Below are 25,217 nucleotides of genomic sequence, written 5' to 3'. Positions count from 1 at the left end.
GATTTTGAAAATTGACTTTTTTGACTGTCAAGAAGGGCACAGGTGGGGCCGGCACATAAAGTATGCACCAGGATTTTATTATGAAATCTCCGAGTACTTTGCCATATAAACTCTGCATCTGCAAATGAGAAACACAAGTGCCCACAGTCCTCCGAATTTTCATAGGGAGTAAGAGTGCACTTGCAAGCTCTCAGGAAGTTTGAATATTACCATTTTAGTATGCCAAGAGCAGTAAACGCCCTACGAATGTTATGTTTTTAAGTTGTTATCTCAGTGGCAGCCACAAGCAGCCAGGAACCTCTTAATCTGCATCTTGTTTACTATATTCTGGGCACCTCAGATCACAGTGAAATTGCCATAACTTTTTTTTTTTGTTACATTTGTACCCCGTGCTTTCCCACTCATGGCAGGCTCAATGCAGCTTACATATTGTATACAGGTACTTATTTGTGCCTGGGACAATGGAGGGTTAAGTGACTTGCCCAGAGTCACAAGGAGCTGCCTGTGCCTGAAGTGGGAATCAAACTCAGTTCCTTAGTTCCCCAAGACAAAAGTCCACCACCCTAACCACTAGGCCACTCCTCCTTCACCATTTGCAACTATAATTTCATTCTCTATATATCTTATCTTAACAGTATAGTGAAGAAAAGTACACTTATAAATATGAAGCAAAAAGACCTCAGTGTCTATTTCTAATTCCAAGTATAGCAACGTGGACTAGTGCAGTCATTGATCTTACAAAACTGTTTTAGTGCTCTGTAATGCTTAATAAACGTCATGAAAACTTAATTTAATTTTTTTTTTTACATTTGTACCCCGCGCTTTCCCACTCATGGCAGGCTCAATGCAGCGGGCAATGGAGGGTTAAGTGACTTGCCCAGAGTCACAAGGAGCTGCCTGTGCCGGGATTCGAACTCAGTTCCTCAGGACCAAAGTCCACCACCCTAACCACTAGGCCACTCCTCCTGTCTGACAGAGACCTTCATTTGACCTCACTGTCTGTACTTAAAAGTAAAGTTTGGTGAAGTTCCTGGAGGAAAAGTCCATAGTCTGCTACTGAGACATACATGGGGAAGCCACTGCTTGCCCTGGGATTGGTAGCATGGAATATTGCTAATAATTGAGTTTCTGCCAGGTACTTGTGACCTGGATTGGCTAGTGTTGGAAACAGGATACTGGGCTAGATAGACCATTGATCTGACCCAGTATGGCTATTCTTATGTTCTTATGAATTCCTCAGTGCATACTTTTTCAATTGTTCAGATCGCAAAATAAATGTTAAGATGTTCTTTTTCACAGCAACATTTCTCCATCTACTCAACACTTTATTATGTGACTTTCAGCTTTTTAGCAATCTTTCTCCTCCTTATTTAAAGTGCATTCTTCTTCTTTGCTTTATAGTTAAAAGACAATATATTCAGAGAATGAAATTATAGTTCTGGCGACTTCATTGTGATTTGATGTGTTTTGCTGGACTCCCTATTTTGGTTATCAACTCTGGGACCAGAATCATCAGTTGTTTCGTGGAATAAATCCAGACGCTGCTGCACAATAGCCCAATTCAATGTTAGCCTAAATAATTTCGGAGTATATTCTTTGTGTTTTCCATTGTGAGAAAATTGTTCCAGGCTGCATATCAGTGACACATAAACTTTATCATTTGTAGCAGTCAGGTGCTGGAGCTAGAGTGAAATACTCTATTTTGTTTTAGCTACAGGCTTAGCTCCATCTGAGTCTATGGTTTAAAAATTCTGTGGAACTAACAAACCACACATGGATCCTAAGGTTTGGATTGAGTGGTGGTGTTTTGAAAACTAAACTGAAATTTGAGGTAGTTCCTATAGCATTAGAATTTTAAGTGATGAAAAAACATAACCGTGTGTCATCTTAGGACAGGACCTCTTTTTCAAAACACTTAGACTTACAAACTTCCATAGGTTACTATGGAACTCTAAGTTCTTTGAAAATATGCCTCATTAGTATGCATTGTATACAACAGATAAGCTTTCTATCATTGGCCTGTATGCTGAAGTATCTTGAACCAAAAATAAGGAAAGGTTTGACTCTAATTATTCTTACGTTGCTAAAAAGCTTGGGCTAGTTCTGGGAATATTGGCCTTTGTCCTAGGGAGATTTATGTGTCCTGTTGGTCCTTTACAAGCTTACCTGTAGGAGAATATAGACAAAATGTTTAAATTCTTTTTAATTTATAATGTAGATTTCTTTTTAGGGCAGCAAAATATATACTCTGACACTTCTTTGCTTACTTTCCTAGTGGGAAATTGGGAGAGCTCATGGGAAGAGACACCATAGATCAAACTGTGAAATGTTATTAATAGATTAGTTATCATTTTATTTTCATCTGAGCAGCACTGAGCAGGTCTTTTACAAAGGTGCAGTAGCGTTTTTAGCACACACTAAACGCTAGAGAGACCCATAGGAATATATTGGTGTCTCTAGAATTTAGCGCATGCTTATTTTTTAGCATGCGTTAAAAATGCTAGTGTGCCTTTGTAAAAGACCCACGTGGAGGGGCATAATCGAAAGGGGCGCCCACGTTTTCCTAAGGACGTCCTCGCAGGACATCCCGGCAAAGGAGCGGGGAAGCCCGTATTATCAAAACAAGATGTGCATCCATCTTTCGTTTCGATAATACGGTCTGGGACACACAAATCACAAAATTTAGGTCAACCTTAGAGATGGTCGTCCTTAGAGATGGTCATCCCCGATTTTCAGCGATAATGGAAACGGAGGACGCCCATCTCAGAAACGACCAAATCCAAGCCATTTGGTCGTGGGAGAAGCCAGTATTCATAGTGCACTGGTACCCCTGACATGCCAGGACACCAACCGAGCACCCCTAGGGGGTACTGCAGTGGACTTCAGAAATTGCTCCTAGGTACATAGCTCCCTTACCTTGTGTGCTGAGTCCCCCCAAAACCCTCCCAAAACCCACTCCCCGCAATTGTACACCACTACCATAGCCTTAAGGGGTGAAAGGGGGCACCTACATGTGAGTACAGTGGGTTTCTGGTGGGTTTTGAAGGGCTCATATTTACCACCACAAGTTTAACACGTAGGAGGGGGGGCATGGGCCTCGGTCCGCTTGCCTGAAGTGCACTGCACCCACTAAAACTGCTCCAGGGACCTGCATACTGCTGTCATGGAGCTGGACATGATATTTGAGGCTGGCATAGAGGCTGGCAAAAAATATTTAAAAACTTTTTTTTTTAGGGTGGGAGGGGGTTGGTGACCACTGGGGGAGTAAGGGGAGGTCATCCCCGACAATTCGGGCACCTTTTTGAGGCTTGGTCGTAAAACAAAATGGACCAAGTGCTCGTCAGGGATGCCCTTCTTTTTTCCATTATCGGTTGATGACACCCATGTGTTAAGTAATTCCCAGTCTCGCCTTCGCTACGCTTCCGACACGCCCCCGCGATGGAAAGTAGTCAGATGCCCAAAATCGGCTTTCAATTATGCCGATTTGGCTGACCCAGGGAGAAGGACACCCATCTCCTGATTTGTGTCGAAAGATGGGCGCCCTTCTCTTTCGAAAATAAGCCTGATAGTTTCCCATACCCTGAGACATAGATCAATGATGCAGGTGGCTAACGTTTTGCCTTTTAATGGTAAAGCCCAGACAGAAGAAAGAAACTCAAAAGATCTGAAAAAAATAAAAATCTTATTTTAGCATCTAATAGTCATGCATTCACATTAAGGAGCAGAACCGTATGTGATTTAAATGCAGTAATCTGTAGAGTTCCATGTCTGTCATCTTCTGAACCCAGAATTCTACTACTACTACTATTTAGACTACTATTTAGCATTTCTATAGCGCTACAAAGCATTCTCCCTCTGCTCGGGAGAATGAAAGAGATTTATTAAAAGTTATAAAATAGAATTAGAAAGCAGGATTAGTAAGATTGGTTTCCAGTCTGGGGTGAATATTGGGGAAGAAGAGGTGGTTAAAGATTTCAAAAGCCAGCAAAGAACTAGCAACAGTCAATGTGAACCCTGGAAGACATGGAAATATATCTTCACAGAAAGGATGGTGGATATATGATATAGCCTCTTACTGATAATGGAGGAAGCAAAGCAGGAGCAAAATTCAGGAAAGCCTGAGATAAATATAGAGGCTCCTCAGCTGAGAAGAAATGAAGGCAGATCCAGCAATTTAGTTTAGTCTGTTGAGGAACAATGTGAATGTAAAATGGGCACCCCTATCAAGCATTGTTATGAAGAGCGAAGCCCTAATGGTTCATATAGCTAATTTTATTTTGTCAAATACATATGCATGCAGACATGGGCACATTTATGAACCAAATATAGAAATATTAAATTTAATCTGGCTTCTACAGGTAGTTAATGTCCAATAGGGAGGTAATGTGGTTGTACTTCTTTCCTCCCTTTCAGAAGGTAAGCCGCTATTTTGTAGAAGTTTAGTCTTTTCCTACTGATCTGCGATAATTCTGAATAAAGAGCACTAGAATGGAGAAGTGTGGCTAGATCCGATTGATTTAAATATGGACAAGGTTGAAGAATCAGATGGTTAAAACAAGAATGAACTATACTTGAAACCTATAACACAACAGTCAGCTTTAGGAGTTTATTCAAGAATAGAATGTATTAGCGGATCATCAGTTTGGATTTAAAAAAGTACATGGAATAGAAAGCTTTCTATTTTCCTTAATAGATACTTAGTTGCTGGGGATAGATAAGTGGAATAAGTCTTATTAGTTATGCCTTCTATTAGTAGTACAGGTATTGGAGAATCTTGGATTAGGGGGGTTGGGCATGTAGCTACCTAATTTAAATCAGTTTGTAGGATTATGTTTAGATTGGATCAGGTTGCAACAGGGGTGCCTCAGGGTCTTGCCTTGTCTCCACTTTTATTTGTTTATGGGCCATGCAAATGAGTTTGAATTCACTATTAGGTTGCAAAAGATGCATTGGAAGAGAAATAGGAGGCAGGGTTTTAAGGATGAAATGTGTTGATGAATTTTGGTTCACACAAAGCAGATTATTTTTGAATTTAGGTAAAACTGAGTTACTATTGATTGGATACAGTAAATGTAATATTGTAAAGCCATTTCTGCATGTACAGTATGTGGCCACATATGTGTGTAAATGGCCTGTTATATAATTTCCAACCAGCATAAAAGGCTTACACAATGATATGTTTGTTTATTTAAAATTTTATATACCGCCTTGCCATATTTAGGTTCAAAGCAGTTTACAATATACTAAATACTTCATAATGAAAAGAAGACCATAAAAATATAGAAAAAACCTAAAACATTCACACCAAGAACATACATTCAACCTTATTAATAAAAATTAGTTAATATTGATAGTCAATAATTAATAAACCTTTCTAACATCCTCCGACTGAATATCAAATGCTGATTGAAAATAACAAATTTTCAGAAAAACTTTTCATTTAAAAAAATTTTCCTCAGGTCAAATATACTTACGCAGTCCATTCCATAAAGAAGGGGCAGGCCAAAAAAAGGCTTTCTCACGTGTAAAAGCCCAGTGTTCCTTGGATAGGGGAGGGACAACCATACAATGATCTTGTAGTGAACTTAAAACTCTACCTGGGGTGGGGAATCACTTGACTTCTTCCGGTATGGACGCGTAGTGCTTGGTCTCCCACTGGTTTTTCTTATTTTCATCTTGTTTAGCAGCCTTACCTTACTTTTATCAGAGCCCTTTTCATAAATCCTACAGTTGGAACCTCATGACTCACAGAGCCAGTAATTCTGATGCCTTGTTCTCAGTGAATTCTGTCCCTAATTGCTCAAAGCAAGAGCCTAGCACACCAGAGAAGGCCCTTATGGTGTCGCTGCCTCCAGACAAATCAGATGCATTAGCTGAAGATATTAAATCGTTACGTGATCTTATGTTGCAGAATTCTAATGCAACTTTGGAAATTAAAAATGAAATTGTAGCTATGTCATCCCAACTTAGTTTTATACCAGACTGAAACTTGTTGAAGAACATGTCTCGGCACACAACAAGGAACATCTTGCCATGCAGCGTAAATTAAATAAAATAGACGTACTACAACATGAGATCAAGAATCTATCTAACAGGATGCACAGAAAGAATCTGCAACTACTAGGTGTCCCCAAAAGTATTGAAGATAAAGATATCTTTATATTTTTACAATCTTTCTTGTCTGGTATAGTAAATCTCAAACCAGAAGTGACTCTTGATATGGAACGCGCTCATCACATCCCCACAAGGCCTACACCTGGGCATAATTTTCCTCAACCAATCATTTTCAAATTTCTCAGACACAATCACTATGAAGTTATTGGAGGCTGCCTGAGCTCAGAAATCACTGATGTATAATGGCTCTAAAATCATGCTGACCATGTACTTTTCTAAACCCATAGCTAAGAGAAGAAAATCATTCTTGGAGTTGCTTCCTAAGTTGAAAGCTTTGGGTGCACAATAAGGCCTTCTTTACCCTGCCATAATTCGAATGACCTTTCAAAACATCACTAAATACTACTCTGATCCGGGAGATCTAATGAATTTTGAGGAGCATTCTACCTCTGCAGTATGAACTGTATCTTGTCTAATATGGCATATAATACATAGCTGGATATTTAGTCTTTCTGACTGCTAAATCTTCATCAATGTTTTCACATGGGTTAGCGTGGATAATGCACTTCTGCACCCTGAACGCACATACCCTGCTCATCAAGATTTTTCCTTCTGTTACTTGGTTTCAAATGTTTTTTCTTCCTAACCCTGGTGGCTGGGTTATGTTCATAGTTCGTTTGAAACACAAAGAATCTGTATCTGCAGTCATGCTGATCTTACTATACGTGATCAATCTGGAGCTGAATGCTTACCCATGAATAAATTATCAACATAACTAGATTGCGAATTACTACACTTAATGTCAAGGATATTTTCCATCCAATAAAGTGCAAAAAGATCCTTCTGTACTTCAAGAAGCTGAAATCTGACATTTGCTTAATAGAAGAATCATATTTGGATAGTAATGAGGCATCTAAATGATCTGGTAAATGGTTTGATCAATGCTATGCTGCTTGTTCCCAATGTTGCAAAAATAAAGTGGTTACATCATTCCCTTTTCAACTTTCTTTTCATACATTTGATCCTGATGGGTGTTGGTCACAACTTGAGGGCTCTATCAATGGCAGATCATTAACCATCATTAATGTATACGCGCCAAATGCTGACGATCTCACCTTTTTCTATCATGTCAACAATGCTGGATCCTCATCCTTATTATGCAACACCATCCTAGGTGGAGACTTCAATTTTCCAATTGACTCTTGTATGAACAGATCTTCGAACTGTCAACTGGCTAAGCTGAAAATATGCTTTGCAATCTCTCATGCAGCTTAATGACTGGTCTGATCTATGGGAGGTTATTACACCCTACCTCCATACAGTACTCTGCTTGATCGAGGGCCTATCCTGTTTTATCCATCTCCTTGTATGCAATGAAGGCCTTTGATCGAGTAGAGTGGGAATATTTATTTGCTGTTTTGTCTAAATTTGGTGTACCAGATTTATTTCTTCAAATCCTGAAACTGTTGTACACGTCCCCTTATGCACGGATAGGGCCAGATTCTATGTCTGGTACTTTAAAAATCCATGTGGAAAACATTTTCACCTAAGCGTATTCTATAAGCGGCACAATATATAGAATATGCTTAGTCGATATCCTAGCGCCTAAAACTACTTTCATCCATTTACACCAATGAAAATGTGTCATAAATCTCAGTACATAGATTTAGGCACAGAGGGCCATTTTCTATAACAACACATAAATTTTGGAATGCTCATCAAATGCCCATAACCATGCCCCTTTTTGCGTGTGCACATTTAGGCACAGTGCATTACAGAATACACTTAGGGAGTTGTGCGCGTAAATTCTAATTATTGCCAATTAGTGCTCATTATTGCCTAAGTGCTGTTATCAATGCTGATTGGCTTGTTAAGCCAATTAATTTACATGATTTGTTATAGAATATGCTTGGATTTCATCACGGAACGCTAGGCGTGCTAGATAGAATCTGGGGGATAGCCACTAATGGGGACCTTTCTGACGCATTCACCTTGCACAGAGGCACCCGTCAAGGCTGCCCCATCTTGCCACTCTTATTTAAAATAGCACTTGAGCTTATTGGCCTCTATCTGTCAGTGTCCTCAAATCCATGGTGTTGTGTTTGGCTCTGAGGAATTTAAGCTCTCGGCTTACGCCGATGACATAATGCTTTATCTCACACAACTCTAGGGGTCATTAACTGCTTTTATAGATTTACTATCTCCGTTCTTCACATACTCAGGTTATAGAATCAATTGGGATAAAACTGAACTCATAAATGATTCTTGTATACCATTCACTATCTCTGGCTATCCACTTAAATGGCTCATGTCTATAAAATACCTAGGTATCTATTTCAATAGGACCTCAACTTCACCATCAAAATTAATGTGGAGAAAATCATTGCCAAGATTAAAGACTCCATTTTTATCTGGTCAACCCTCCACCTTTTGTGGTGGAAGAGACTTGATTCCCTAAAGATGATAGTTCCAAAAATTGCATATGTTTTAAGCATGCTACCTTTACTGTTCCCAAACTCCTTTTGTAAGGAAATGTCATCTCCTATCCAACTTCTAATGGAACTCTTTAGCTAAACTAAAAGCCTCTAAATCCTCTGGTAGAGTTAGCTTTCCAGATATGCACCTTTATCATAAATCCTTGATTTTGAGACATGGCTTTCTCCTTCTGATCCATTCTCTATACCTAGATGGCTATCACTTGAACAGCATTTATTTGCCCCATTATCTCCTCATTGTATTATAGGAATGCAACTCCATAAGAAAATCACGCACAACCCCATCATAAAAACAACACACACTTGTGAAGTTTGACAATTCACTGAACATTCCTTGGTCTACCCTTTCTCTAACCTCGTTTATAGTTATAAAAAGCAAATTTCATGGACTCATTGGCAGAGAATTAGTATATGGAAACTTGGTGATTTCATTAACTCACTTGATCATTAATGGAAAACATTCTCTGAAATGTGAAGTGAATTTTCATTGCCTAATTCTCAATTTTTTCAAAAGTTACAATTACATACACCTTACTTAAAAAAAAAAAAAAAGTGATTTAGGTATCAAGAATCTTTTCTTGATCCCTGAGATACTTGTTGTAAGAGCTAAATTGCACCTTTATGGTCATGCTGCATTATATATCTATAGATACTTAAAAAAAAAACAGTCATTTTATAATTGCGCTAAATTACTCAAAAATGGGAAATTGAGATTTCACAACCTATAGAAGATGATCAGTGGGACATGATTTGGGACTATTTTTAAGAGTTCCAGATCATCCTCTTTGGTGCAATCACTATACCTTTTTGTACACAGAGCCTTTTGAACCCATATGAGGTCTCATAATATTGATTCCTCCTTACCTCCTAACTGTTGGATCTGTAAACAAATGCCTGGCTTATTCAAGCATATGTTATTTGAATGCCCCTGTATTCAAATTTATTGGAACAATGCTTTTGGGATACTATCTCTTCCATCTTCTAGCTGTCTAATCCTATCTGTACAAGTATTTATTACTTAAGGATATTTGTTTTCATGACACCTTGAGCAATCAAGATTGTTTGCTTCTGAATATTTTAATCAATACTTCTCTCAATGAGGCTTTTGCTTCTTGGAAATCCTTATAACAAGCCAATAGTACTCAATGGTGGAACTTGGTATGTATGACTTACAGATATTAATTTTATATTTCCAAAAGGTCTAAAGCCTTTATCGACTTTAAGAAAAAGTCGTCTTCTCTCATATGTCATCTTGAAAAGCCAACTCTTTAGTGTCCAATGTTCCCGTAATAAGCCATATGGGAACAGATTTATGGGAACATTGGACGCTAAAGGGTTAATGCTCCTACACTCATTTTGCTATGTTCATGTGATTTATCAACTTTCTAATGTTTTTGATTCCTCGTGCTTCCTTTAACTTATTATTATTGTATTTTATATTTGAAATTCTATAAAAATACCAAGACTTTAAAAAAAACTCTACTGGGAGTATAAGGAACAGAGAATTTAAATAAAATGGTTGATTTAAATAAAAAGCTGTGTGCTCCATACCCAAAATTTTAAAATGAATCCTGTACCTAACCAGAATCCAGTGAAAGAACAAAAACAATGGAGTTGTATGATCAAATTTTCTTGCATTACCTAACAGCCACAAAGAGGAATTTCGCCATTTTTGTAATCGTTTCAAATTATACCTAGAAATTCCAGCATACAGGCTATTTCCATAGTCTAATCTTGAAACAAATAGTGCAAAGCTTTTTCATCCAAAACATTTTTAACCACCCTAATTTGCCGTAAAATGCCAAAATCTTTCTTGATCAAAGAAGCAATTTGCTTATCAAAAGACAACTTGCAATCAATTATTACCTCCAAATATTTAAAACTATCTACTATTGGAATAGGTTTCCCAAAGAAATAGGGAATCAGTAAAGGTCATTCTAGAGGACATGTAATCTAACAGGTGATTGTTTTTTCTGTATTCAGGGATCTTTTACTAAGTTGTAGTAGCGTTTTTAGCGTGCGGTAGAAATCAGCTGCAGTAAATGCCAAGACACCCATTGTGGGCATCTCAGCGTTTACCGCCAGCTGATTTCTACTACGAGCTAAAAATGCTACTGCGAATTTGTAAAAGACCCCATAATACCAGATGATTTTCTACTAACCAACAAGAGACTGCCTCAAGACGATCCTGGAGAACAGACATATCAATATTATGAGGGGAAACTTTCGCTACAATCAAAATATCATCGGCATAGCAGTGCAGTCAAAGGCGAAAGCCTTGAATCACCATAATAAAAGGACTGATAAAAAAATATTAAAAAGCAAAGGTGAGATTGCAGAGCCTGGTGGAACACCACATGGCACAGAAATATTATTGAAACTTTGATGACTCATGAATATAGAAAAAGATCTCTCAGTTAAATAGGAAGAAATCCATTTCAATTCTATTGCAGATACCTATTGAACGTAAATGATTGCATTGTATATCATGGTCTATCAAATCGAAAGCTGATTCTAAATCTAATGATACTGCTAGTCCAATTTCACCTCCATCTAATAAGCCGTAAAGTTCACTCAAAAGCGTCATCATAGTTTCAGTGCTTTGCCCAGCTGTAAACCCTGCCTATCTAGCATGTACGATATTAGCAGATTTCAACAAAACTTAGTTGCTCAAAAACAATCTGTTCTATAACTTTTGAGACAAATTTTACATTTGAGATTGGCCTATAATTATGTACATCCAATAAATCAACTTTAGATGACTTACGTATAGGATGGATAATATGTTTCCAAATATCCAGCCTAAAACCTGTAATCAAACTCTGGTTAAACTTATTAAGAAGTTAATGAAGCAATCCATGCTTCACAATTCTAATCCATTCAGGTGGATTAGGATCCAAACTACAACCCATTTTATTAGTTCTAATCAGTACCTTGGAAAACGAGTTAATGTACAAGGCTTAAAAGCCGTAAACCCAGCTATGGGGCATGCTTTGTCAGTAGGCATGTACAGGTCAAAGTTTGTCTGGAATGAGTTCACAGGAAGGTGCATAGATTATAAAATATACTAATTTATGCATACACTTAAATAATCTAGGTGGAGACATTTGCATGTTCTCTTGAGCAGGTGTAAATGTCTGCACCTGTAGTGTAGGCACAATTTCTGCCACTTAGACTAGTATTTTACAAAGACAGGCACCTGTGTGTTTTTTATAACATAGCATCTAAGCTACTTGCCCTCTTAAACCAGACGCCCTATTATAAAATTACCCTCTGCGTCTTTGAATATCCCCTTTGGTTAGAGGTTGAGAATGTGGGTTTTCAGTCTTATCAGGAAGCCCAGAATTTGGGAATACTGTTAGATGATATCTTCATATGAAACCTCAAATTGCGATAATACTGTGCACAGCTTACTTCAAGTTACAGTTGCTGGGGAGGTTGAAACATATTCTTCTAGGGACTCAGTTGCAATTGGTGGTGCAAGTGCTAGTTATCAAAGGTTTAGGCTGTTTAAATCAATTTGCAGGATCAGTGTTGATGATCCTGTAAAATATATGATTGTTGCAGGTGGCGCAAAATGCAACATCTCACCTGGTTACAGGGGAGGAGGGGAACATATTTACACCTTACGATTTTACATTAGTTACCTGGTTACAAGTTAAATTTAAAGTCTTTGTGTGTTGTCCATTGAATCATCTGTGACAGCAGTACAGCTTATTTGTTTTTGAAAGGCTTGTCTAAAACATCAGCCATTGTGGGGTTATACTTGAAGCGGCTAAGTCTTTTAGGCTTTCCCGCAAGTTGGGAAAATTTGTTATGACTAGATCTAGGGTTTTTACATGGGTGGCCCCAAGATCATGAAACTCCCTCCCTCTGGATTTATAGATTCCTCCTTCCAATCTGCTCTTTTACGCGCCAAACAGGATTATTATATCCAACTGACCAACTCTCTTGGCTCTAACCCTCGACTTCTCTTCACCACAGTGAACTCTCTCCTCAGGGTGCCCCCTCCCCCTTCATTATCTCCTCAGACCCTTGCTGATTTCTTTCACGACAAGGTTCAAAAGATAAACCTTGAATTCTCTACCTCGCCACCTCTCCCTCCACTAGTCCGTTCCCCTCTCTCCCCTTCCCCTCATTCTTTTTCCTCCTTTCCTGAAGTTACTATAGAGGAAACTACACTTCTCCTTTCTTCCTCAAAATGTACCACCTGTTCCTCTGATCCCATTCCCACCCACCTTCTTAATGCCATCTCACCTGCTCTTATTCCTTTTATCTGTCACATTCTCAACCTCTCACTTTCCACTGCAACTGTCCCTATTGCCTTTAAACATGCTGTGGTCACACCTCTCCTTAAGAAGCCTTCACTCAACCCTACTTGTCCCTCTAATTACCGACCCATCTCCCTCCTCCCTTTTCTCTCCAAATTACTTGAGCGTGCTGTTCACCGCCGCTGCCTTGATTTTCTCTCCTCACATGCTATTCTTGACCCACTACAATCTGGTTTTCGCCCTCTCCACTCAACCGAAACTGCTCTTACTAAAGTCTCCAATGACCTATTACTGGCTAAATCCAGAGGTCTCTATTCCATCCTCATTCTTCTTGATCTTTCCGCTGCTTTTGACACTGTCAATCACAGCATACTCCTTGATATCCTGTTCTCACTTGGATTCCAGGGCTCTGTCCTTTCCTGGTTCTCTTCCTATCTCTCCCTCTGCACCTTTAGTGTTCACTCTGGTGGATCCTCTTCTACTTCTATCCCTCTGCCTGTCGGCGTACCTCAGGGTTCTGTTCTTGGTCCCCTCCTCTTTTCTATCTATACTTCTTCCCTTGGTTCATTAATCTCATCCCATGGCTTTTCCTACCATCTCTATGCTGATGACTCCCAAATCTACCTTTCTACCCCTGATATCTCACCTTGCATCCAAACCAAAGTTTCAGCGTGCTTGTCTGACACTGCTGTCTGGATGTCTCAACGCCACCTGAAATTAAACATGACCAAAACTGAACTTCTCATTTTTCCCCCCAAACCCACCTCCCCGCTCCCCCCGTTTTCTATTTCTGTTGATGGCTCTCTCATTCTCCCTGTCTCCTCAGCTCGAAACCTTGGGGTCATCTTTGACTCTTCTCTCTCCTTCTCTGCTCACATCCAGCAGACCGCCAAGACTTGTCGTTTCTTTCTTTACAACATCCGTAAAATCCGCCCCTTTCTTTCCGAGCACTCTACCAAAACCCTCATCCACACCCTTGTCACTTCTCGTTTAGACTACTGCAATCTGCTTCTTGCTGGCCTCCCACTTAGTCACCTCTCCCCTCTCCAATCAGTTCAAAACTCTGCTGCCCGTCTCGTCTTCCGCCAGGGTCGCTTTACTCATACTACCCCTCTCCTCAAGTCGCTTCACTGGCTCCCTATCCGTTTTCACATCTTGTTCAAACTTCTTCTACTAACCTATAAATGTACTCACTCTGCTGCTCCCCAGTATCTCTCCACACTCGTCCTTCCCTACACCCCTTCCCGTGCACTCCACTCCATGGATAAATCCTTCCTATCTGTTCCCTTCTCCACTACTGCCAGCTCCAGACTTCGCGCCTTCTGTCTCGCTGCACCCTACGCCTGGAATAAACTTCCTGAGCCCCTACGTCTTGCCCCTTCCTTGGCCACCTTTAAATCTAGACTGAAAGCCCACCTCTTTAACATTGCTTTTGACTCGTAACCACCTGCCTCCACCTACCCTCCTCCTTCCTGTACACAATAATTGATTTGATTTGCTTACTTTATTTTTTGTCTATTAGATTGTAAGCTCTTTGAGCAGGGACTGTCTTTCTTCTATGTTTGTGCAGCGCTGCGTATGCCTTGTAGCGCTATAGAAATGCTAAATAGTAGTAGTAGTAGTTATAGATAGAATCTGATTATTATAGTCTCTAGTAGAGAGTGAAAACTTTGTTTTTCAGGAAGTATTTGTGTGCTGGGGAGGTGTTAGTTTAGTTGAGCTAGGCAGACAATGTTGCTGGGAATGGTTGTTTTGGGTTTTTGTAATACTTGTTTTTCTGTCTGTTTTTATGCAATGTTGAGTTTGCACAGAGAGAAGGGTTTCTTGGATAAGTGGTATATATAAATAAGTAATCAATAAAGAGCTTCCCACTTGCATATATGAAGCTAGGTGAATTCCACCCAAAATATTATTTATTTTACCTAAAAGCTGAGAAAATCCAGTGATTGAAAGAATTAAATTGGTTCTGAGAAAATACCAGCCATGATCATCTTTGCTGTCTCTAGCTAGGCCAGACTCCAAGCCACCAGTTTGTTGCCTTTTGAAGTAATACCAGCTGGTGACTTGGAGCATGACCCACTCAGGCAGTGTGGTCAGTTGGTTAGTATCGCTAAATATTTTTAGTGGCATGCATGTCTTGGTCTTCTACTTATTGCATTTAAATTCAACAGTACTTTGGAAAGGATGGATGCTTTTAAAATTGCCTGAATGAGCCTGCATAGTGTGCAGGGCCTTCCCTTTAATTAAATCATCACTGTAATTAGTTCATGTTATCATTTGCAGAGATAGTTTAAAAAGAAACAGTAGAAGTGCTTATTATTTTCTCCTTACAATTAGCTTGCCTAGCTTTGCTGATGGACCTTCCTAACCATAATTGTGTTCATAATAAAGTTAAAGCCTGGTGTTGAGGTTGATCAACACAAATTAGTGTGTTCCACTTCGTTGAAAGTTTGTTTATCAATGTATGCAACCTTTCCCCTCTTCTGCAATATTTGGTCCTTGCTGTGAATGCACAAGGAGTGTTGAAGCTGAAGGTCTGTCATGGTGATGAGAGCCATCCTTGTTAAATTTAAGACAGAGTTAGAAACCTAAAGTAGGCATTTGTTGAGGTGGTTTGTTGTTTGACTGGGTGGGTGTTGGGATTTGATCAGCAGATGCTGACTTGGCAAAAATTGGCATTTTAACAAGCAATTCTTGGCACTAATTGAAATCAGTTAACATGTACGTGCATAAATTTAGGTGTGTCCTGGAAAATGGGGCATAGAAATGAGAGGGTCATGGGTGTTTTGAGGCAGACCGTGGGCTGGGATTCCAGTTGTGCACAATTATAGAATAAGCACATTCTGTGCATGAATTTACATGTGGGAATTTGCACCATGTTTTTGTTGGTTTAAATGGACATGCCTAAATTACGGTGTGACCCCTACGCTTAAGTGCTATTCTATAAACCACACCTAACTTTAGGCATGACTAATACAATAGCGCTTAAGTGGGGGTTTTGATGCCTTCTTTTTAGGTGTGATTTAGAGAATTCATCCTGTAATATATGTTCCTTCATTTACACCTGCTCTTGATTAGGTGTAAGTGATCATGCCTACATGTCACATTTGTTAATAGTTTATAAAGAGAAGTAGGTTCCTATTTGCCTTTGTAAAATGGTGCCAGGGTAGGCACCTACTATGGCTCCCTGTTTTAGAATTACCCTTTATTAAAAGGTAATTTTATAACATGGTGCCTAGCAGAAAATTCACATAGGCCCATATGTTGCACTTATTTTAAAGGCAATATTCACCTATATACTTTTATAAAATTACCTCAGGGAAAATAGGCATGCACATTTACTTTTTTCTGAGGGCAATGGCATTCCTAGGTTGGTTGCCACCCAGGGAGGATCACCGCTGTGCACCCCCTCGTGTGCAGCACCTCCCCAGCGCATCACCCTCCCTCCCCCGGTGCATCACCCCCCCCCCCCCCCCCCCCCCCCCCTCGGCACACTGCCCTTACCTCTTGGGGGTGCTGGGAGCAGTCACGTGGCTGTTGGGTCTGCCGGTTCCCAGTCCCCTCCTTGATACCACTTTTCTCGACCTCCAAGAACACCTACTTATCATATAAAAGCAGGTACGTATGATCCTGAGAAATTTTATAAGGGCCTACTTGAGCATGTAAAATGCTGTTCTACACACTCAGATTTCGTATAGTATTGCTTAAGAACACAGCTCTGGTTTTGCCCACAGAATGTGTTTTCTGTAGTTGTGTTATGTACATGGTTTTATTTTCAGAGTGGAAAAGCATTATACAGTATCTTAAAATGAACTTGTTGTCACCCAGGTACTGTTGGATACTGAAGAAATTGCAACTTTGTTGCATGTCCCATTAGAGCAAACAAGGGCATCATTGAGACCTGGAAACATGCTAGCTCCTTTAAACTTGAATACCATGCTTACATCTTTCAGATTAATTTTTGTACTTGGATGACAGTTTTAATGCCCCGTGTCTTTCCTTGAATTAATTTTACATTCTGGCGTTTTTCTGTTCCCCGGGGTGAGTTGCCTTTACTCTGGGGCTAAATACATTATTTAGTTCCGAAAAAGGGTCAGTTAAGGGACAAAAATGTCATGAGAAGTTTAATTGCTTTTAAACTTTGGGAAAAAAATAAATTTTGGTTGATGAGAGCTCTGATGGCTCTGTTCTTCAGGGTGTGCTGTGAGTGAGTTGCCGTTTTTAATGCTATAAACACATTGAGCTGTGCTGTGAAAAATAATGTGGAAGCTGGCAGTCAGCAGTATTACATACCTTCAGGGAAATGTTCAATTGTTTCTACTTTATATTACAGCTGGGTTTAGAAATGGTTTCTGTCTATGTTGAGTTCAGTTTCACTACTTGGGACTATTTGCATGTGAATGTGTCTTTCTTTTTGTCTGTTCTCTGACCTTCTCCTATGATGATGGGAGGTCCCTTCCCCTGCCTTTTAGTATAAGCAGTAGAGCAAGTTTTGAATGAATAAATAAATATGTTGTTCGCCACCCTCCTTTGAGTACAGATATAAGGTTGCTATACCAGTATAGTTACAAAGCATAATTCTGTTCTTTGGAACCAAGGGAAAATGAAATGCAGAAATTTTTCTTGTAGCTGTTTAGTAAATTAGTGAAATGTCTTCTTAATCTTAGTGGAACCCTTGACCAAATCAACTTGAATACATTATGTGGCCAAAGCACAGAGTTGTGTGGAACCTGGAGACATTAGTGTTGTCCTACCCTCCCGTACCTAGTCATACTCCACAAATAAGATTGTTGTGATGCTCAATAGTTTATGCTGGTAATTCTGTTACTAAGGAGGATGGTGCCATCTAAATCTATGAAAGTCATTGAGAAGGTTTGCAAGGTGATTCATCGCCTTTTGAAGATGTTCTAAGGGTAAGTCAAAAAACCATGACCATGAGACCCTTCAGCAGCTTACTGGACCTCCCTGTTCTCAAAATGTCAACCTGTTTCCTTAAGAATTTTCTCCCATTGTATGCCCACGGGATCATCTTTTGAAACCACCTGATTGTAAAACTTACACTTGTAGAACTTTTAAGGAAGGGGCTTTCTAATATGTAATTCATTTTTGTGTAATGTTGCTTACATTAGCAGCACTTTCACATGCTTAAATGTTATGGGGTAGATATTCAGTGTGGTTTAAGCAAGCAGGCTCCTGACCACTTAAATCATGCTGAGCTGTCGATATTTAACAGTATTTACTGGGAAGTGCTGCTGAATATTGACTCTGACTGTCCAGACAGAGTCTGAGCAGTCTAGGGCAGAGTCAGGGTAGAGCTGAGAGTTATAAAGGGGTGACCACATACCTAATATGGCAGGTTTGTTTATTTATTTATTAGGATTTATTTACCGCCTTTTTGAAGGAATTCACTCAAGGCGGTGTACAGTAAGAATAGATCAAACATGAGGAATAGGCAATTACAGCAGTAAAAATATTCAAGTAACAGTACAAAATATGGCATGGTATAACTTGCAATGACAACACAATACGTAATAGAACATTATAATTGGTAGTGAAGGGTAAGGCAAAGTTGTAACATATAGATGAGTAAGAAAGTAGGGAGAATTTGAAAGTAAGGTGACTGATTTGATGAAAGTTGCACATGAGGTCAGAGAGATGGTTAAATATTATCTCAGTTAGGCTAGGAGTGGATAAACATGGCTGGACTGCAAAAAAGGCAATCTTAACTCCAGTTAGGTATGCGGGTTTGGCTTGAATATTGGCTGTACATGCATAACTTCCAGGTGCTGCCACTGACCCCAAGAAGGTTTGATAACAGAAGATGGTATGATATCACAAGGCTGAAGCCACTCACCACCCACTCCACCCAAGAAGGTTTCAGTTCTCCCCAATGCAGCTGCTGCCATCTTGGTATACTCAAAACAATGAAGTTGATAGGGTGACAAGCTCAGTCTCTACTGGCTTCAGCCCACATAATGGGCCGGATACACTCATGCCTTCTCCTGTTATCAAACCTTCTTGACTGACCCAGATATTCTAGTGCCCAGATATGGCCCGGCATTGAATATCTAGTTCTTTTTAGCTGATTACAGTCAGCATTTAGAAAAAGGCTCACTGCTGCTAGCTGAAAATTGATCAATAGTCATTTACAACACACATTCTTTCCAAATAATACATGCATTAATATTCTTAGTTTTAGGAGTTGATAGTGTTTTTGTAAGATCAGGTTGCACCACTGCATTACCTGATTTTTTGGAAAAGCAGACAGCTTTTTTAGATTTATATTCCATTCATGCCTATTTGCTAAAGTGCAGTATGGGGTTAATGGCCAAAATGAACACAGTAGCTGCAAAGCCTCTGCCTTGTCTATTGAATCCATTCCCAAAAGTTGGCCTTTCAGTTACTGCAGAGAAAAGTTTTTTACTGTGTGCTAACAGAATGGTAGATAATGTGATAACAGCTATACTTATTCAGAATCCTTTGACCTTGCGTGTTAACAGTTAACATGCAGTTACTTCTGCATTAACTGTGGCACACTCTCCTCCTATTTTCTTTTCTATTCCTTTATAGTTAATGCAGAAATTAATGGACTGGAGGAGTGGCGTAATGGTTAGTGCAGTGGATTCTGATCCCAGCATCCTGGGTTTGACGCCCACTGCAGCTCCTTAACCCTCAATTGCCTCAGGTACAAAAAAACAAGATTGTGAGCCCTCTAGGACTTATAATTGGATTGTAAGCCACATTGAACCTGAACTCTGTTTGGGATAATGCAGGATACAAATGTCATAATAAAATAAAAAACTTAATGCACCTTTACTAAGACATCACATACCCATTGACATCTTATGAGGCTTATGAGGGGTAGGTTCAGAAGTGTCCTAAGCATATGTTTCTTAACAGAAAAGATACATGGAACAACTTCACAGCAGAGGTGGTAGCCTGTTTCCATGTGTTAACCCAGTAAAGGGCCCCTAAATAATATCACCAAAGTATGTGAAAATCTATCACCCTTACCATAGCTGGTCACAATATCTTCAGAAAAGGAAGGGCTTTTTTCCAGTTTGTCCACACACTTGAATTAAAGGGAACTTTGCTTTAGGGGAATCATTCTCTAGTTTATTTAATTGAGCTGTGGTTCTCTGTCAGTTTCATCAGCAGTTCTTTTATGATCAGATTTCAGTTTCCTTGCCTGCAGTCATTGTTTTTCTCTCTCTCTCTTTTTTTTTTTTTACTTTGTATTTGTTCAAGAATATTAATATTTACAGAAAATGACAAGGAAATGTATGTAATAACAAAAGACAAAACATGGATAAATAAAACCTTATTAAGAGAAAAAAAAGGTGCAATGTCATTCATAGTCCACATTTGGAGGTTAATGATAAGGTGAAAAAAAATAATAGCTGGAAATAACCAATTATTTCCAGGTGCCACTAAGGGGTGAATTCATCAAGGTGCAGTAAAAGTTCACCTTTTACTGCACCTTGATGCCCTGCAGGATTCAGGTACTACAGGTTGCTGAATCCAGGGCCAAGAGAATAACACTGCTTGCAAGCCACCTCACAAGCAGCATTATTTCCATACTCCGGGAGCATCAGGCTACAGAAAGCTTATGGCCTGGTGCTCCTGGCCTACAGCTCTGCCCCCCCCCCCCCCCCCCCCCACGTAAGGTCCCACGATGGTCATCCTGAGGGGGGGTCTGGGGATTTTCAGACAGGAGCAATACCCAATTGCTCCTGCCCACTTGGGGCAATATCCTGCAAATGGCATCTCTAGCAGTAATCTCGCGTGACAACTGTAAGAGTCATATTTCCATATATGGAATAATTTCCCATAACGGTAGTCGCATCATTTGGAGGATGGCACCCAGAGTAGGGAGGAATGATTGAGCATTTTGCTCCTGCCTGAAGAGCCCCCAGACCCCCCCCCCCAGACAACCCCCCCCCCTCTGGAATCCCCGTATCCCCCTCGGACCACCAGTGAACACTAAGGTACCCACTATGGAGGGGTGGGCAGACCTTTGGGGGATCTTATATCAGGGAGGGGAATTAACGTGACTGAAAGGCCTAATGCCACTTGATCAATTCCCCCCCCCCCCCTTTCTCTTCTACCCCCCTCCAAAACATGGCTGGAGGCAGGGTGTATTGTTATGTATATTTAATATGAGTATTATCTGTATTCAGCTGCATTGTTGTGTATAGTTAGCGCTGTGTTTTTAGAGCTGCTTTTCCTGTAGTTTGCAGTTCCTGTGATTGACTCCTTTTGAGAGTGTATTCTTGCTCTCTCTGTGAATTGTGAGCTTTCCCTATAGGCTGCTAGCTCTGAGCTAGGGCCAGTCCTCCCTCTCTGCCCCTGCAGGCTGTTTAAGAGAGTTCCAGTCTTCCTAGCATGCCTTTGTGATCAGCAGCTGTTCGAGGGACTGATCCCTCCTTAATCTACTGTAATTCCATCAAGATTTTTCACCATCTCCCCAAGTCATTCCCCATTTGTTTTCCCTGGGTTTCTTCCCCTTTGAGTGTTGCAGCTTTTCCTCTCAGCTGGGCTAAGGTTCTGGCCATCTCCTTGCCTCTGAGGTGGCTAGATGCAGACTTTATGTGCAAAAGGCAGTAACTCTGTCCAAGCAACTGAATTGTAAATTGGATTTTCTTTGTTTATTATGAGTACTACAATAAAGATTTGAGAGTCTACTGGTAAAGCTTGTACTTGGGGGATGGTTTAGCTGACTGTTTAAGCTACATTATACCTTGCTTAGAACAGCACAAGAGAAAGACCTAGCCCCTGGAGGAAGAATAGCCATTTTAATACAAGATCTTAACTGTGAATGATCAAACGATGCATATCTATTATGCTGGAGTTTTATAAGATATTTTGCAGAGCAATCTAAGAATTACATACTGGCATTTAGATAACAATGCTCTAGCTTTGAAGTCCCAGCAGTACCCAGCACTTTTCTAGAATGCACAGGAATAGTCACTGTTGCAACCTTTATTCCAGTGGTATCTTGCAGCTGTAGTGTCTTTTCCTGGGGAACATCATATTTTTGCAGTTCCTACCAATGTTGCTGGAGCAGTCGGTGATATTACCCTTCTTGCATCAAAAGTAGCTGCCACTGCATTGTGTAGGAGGGGAAAATTGTTTTCCAGGGATCAAAACAGGATTAGTGATGTTCCAAATCAGATATTTTCCTCCAAGGACACATCCAGGATTGCCTACAGTGTCTGTGCTTTATTCACAAACTGATCATCCAAGTTGAATGCGCGCTTCCTTTTTTAAAAATTATTTTATTTATACATCATTTCAAATATATTTGAGTATTAAACACTTTTAAATTGTGCAATAGATCAGACAAAAAGACATTTGAATAAGAGAAGCAAATAGAACAACTAAAGAACCTATTTATGCCGATCCCTATATGTGCACAAAAAGAGAGAGATGCACCTATCCAAAAACAATGCAAGATAGAAGTCTTATACAAATATTACATGAAATGAATGTTAAAACTATTGGTGACACTGGTACCATAATCAGTAATCAGATCTTCCAGCCCTGATATTAATTAGACATTGTTACAACCATAACGCTTGGAGAACACACAATTGTTGAGGTTCAAAGAAAACATAAAGATTATTATCTTTACGAATCATATGCTTACTAGGAAATCACATTGCAAGGGAGGCCCCCAAAGATTCTACTTTAGAACACATAGAAAGAATTTGTTTACATTTACATTGTGTGGTTTAGCATACATGGGAGAAAACCCAACCTTTCTGTCCCCAAAAAGTTTTTCTTTATTCTGAAAATATAATCTCTGAAGCCATACTTTATCTGGTTCCAAAGCCAAGGTTACTTACAATGTAGTTCTCTGCTTCCATTTTAATTGAGAGTCCTCCAAAACCTGAGTTAAATTTCAAACTATCTTCCATCTTAAGTAGAGAGGTGTGGTAGCCGTGTTAGTCCACTCTAATAGAAATCAAACAAAATAAAACCTCCTCTCGCCTACCAACACCCATTCTGTTAGAATATCAATGAAATGCTTTGATGTCCCCATGCATACCCCCACCCTCCCACTCTGTCAGACTGTCAAAGTAATGCTTTGATGTTTCTCTCATATATACTGTCTGCTACCACATTTGCTTATTTCCGATCTGAGGAAGAAGGGCAACCTTCGAAAGCTAATCAAGAAATGTATTAAGTTATGTCTAATAAAAAAGGTGTCATATTTTCTTTTCCATGTTTTATTTTGTTTGAAAACTATCTTCCAAAACTTTAGAGTGATCCAAACTTCCTACAGGCTCAGAGGACTTCTTTTTAACTGGCATTTAATAAATCCTAGTAGTAGGTGGAATTGAACTTTCTGGAACCAGAAAAATTTCCTGTAAGTAATTTTAAAACATTGATGCTGGAGAATGTAGCGGTGAAACTGAATTTAAGATTTATTAACTTTTCTGTCTCCTAGCATAGTTCCAATTTCTCCAGCTGTGTATGTATCAGGGCTTTATCCTGAACCAAAGTTTGTGTTAAGGCCTTAAAAGGAATAATAACATCTTTCTCTATAGCGTCCTGAGGCTTCTTAAGAGACTCAACCCATTGTTATAAATCTAAAACAATCTTAAATACAAATCTATACATACATCTAGCTTCTCATACACATCTAGCTTCTCATACATCTGCACACAACTATGGAATGAATCACCATAAAAACAACACACAACTTGACAACCTTCCGAAAATTACTGAAGACTTACTTGTTCAAAAAGACATACAAAAAGGATCCCCCATAACGATCTGACTCCTAAATTATACCAGATACAACTATTATGGAACTCTTGTAATTTGCTTATTTTAATTACATCCTCATTATTGAATAATATCTTGTCATGATATCATTATGTTATGTTTTACCTATTTATCCACTTCTAATCCTATATGATATTGTTATGCACCTTATTTGTAACAATTCTGAAATTCTTATTCCGTTAATATGATTGCCATGATATTCTTATGCACCTTATCTGTATCTATACTCTGAAATTCTTATTCCATTAATGTGAGTGTCATTGTAACATATTGTAAGCCACATTGAGCCCGCAAATAGGTGGGAAAATGTGGGATACAAATGCAGCAAATAAATAAAACAGTCATAAATAAATATCCATTTGACCTACCCTATTAGTTTTCTAGGCACATTATGGTAGACCATACAGATTTAAGAGTAACCACAGGGAGTTTAACTAGCATACTTTGTCCCTAGATCTCCAGCTGGGGCATAACCACTGCAGCCCCTTCTTCACCCTGTGCAGGAGCAACAACTACAGAATCACCTTTATCAAAAGACCCAGAAGACTGCATGATCAAAATCACTGCACCTTGAGTTTCAGAAAGTTGATTACAATGTTCCTCCAGGAGTGAACTAGAGTTGTCAGATCCCACTGACTCTCTTCTAGTCACTGGCAGTTCTTCCTGAGACTGTCTCACTGCTTACATTGCTCCAGCAGAATCACACTCCCCTGCAAAGTTGGCTTAGGTAGTGGAGTCTACAGATTGGAGCTTAGGCTCACGCCTGAAACCAGAAGGGCTGCCTCATTGCCTGCTCAGGCATTACTTTCAATCGGTTTTTCGGCATTGGCACCTACAAGCTTTGTTTTAAGCTTCTGAGTGGTCAAGGAGGACTTGGTTGGGTAAGTCCTCACTTTCCCCTTATGTTTAACCATGCATCCAAGCACAAAACAGAAAAATTGCTATAGACCAAGGAGCACTCAAGTGTCATGTCGTTTCTGGAGATGCCATCTTGGATCCCTGTGCACTCCCTTTCCTCTTGTTTGTTTGCATGAGTTCCAAAAAATCACTCCAGACCAAAAAGAGACCGAAAACCTCTGATCAACTGGATTATCAAGATTAATGGGTCTGACTAGCCATTGTCATCTTGGGTCAGCTGCCACTTCCATGGCAATGTAGAGTCCTGTTTGGACATCTAGGGATTGCATGACATTACACAAGTGACTTCTGTTTTGACAAATTTACTATTGGCTATATGCTATCTTTTGGTATAAATTGGAAGAGACAATTTTACGTAAAGGTCTACAGATCTTTTTTTTTTTTTTTTTTTTTTTATGTTTACAATATATTACAAGACAATGATAACACATCGAAATGTATAGATTTGAAATATTTATATAAGAAAAATAATCCTAATTATTTGACCACAACAGATGGGTCCAAGATGAGGAAATCTAATTTTAAAGACAAGAAATAATTATATAAAAAATAAACTGGAAGAACGTCAAGACTCTGCAGCGTAGACAGTACACCTAAATTGGGGAGGTCATCACAGGAGTATCAC

General features: G+C 39.5%; 1 protein-coding gene across 2 annotated transcripts in view; it reads left to right on the top strand.

Annotated features, from left to right (window-relative positions):
• LCLAT1 (lysocardiolipin acyltransferase 1) overlaps positions 1–25,217 on the top strand; it is a 536,959-nt gene that overhangs the window by 380,986 nt on the left and 130,756 nt on the right. The window lies entirely within an intron of this gene.

Source organism: Microcaecilia unicolor, chromosome 3 (genome assembly GCF_901765095.1).
Source record: "Microcaecilia unicolor chromosome 3, aMicUni1.1, whole genome shotgun sequence".
NCBI lineage: Eukaryota > Metazoa > Chordata > Amphibia > Gymnophiona > Siphonopidae > Microcaecilia > Microcaecilia unicolor.
This window is presented reverse-complemented; position numbering and strand designations above follow the sequence as displayed.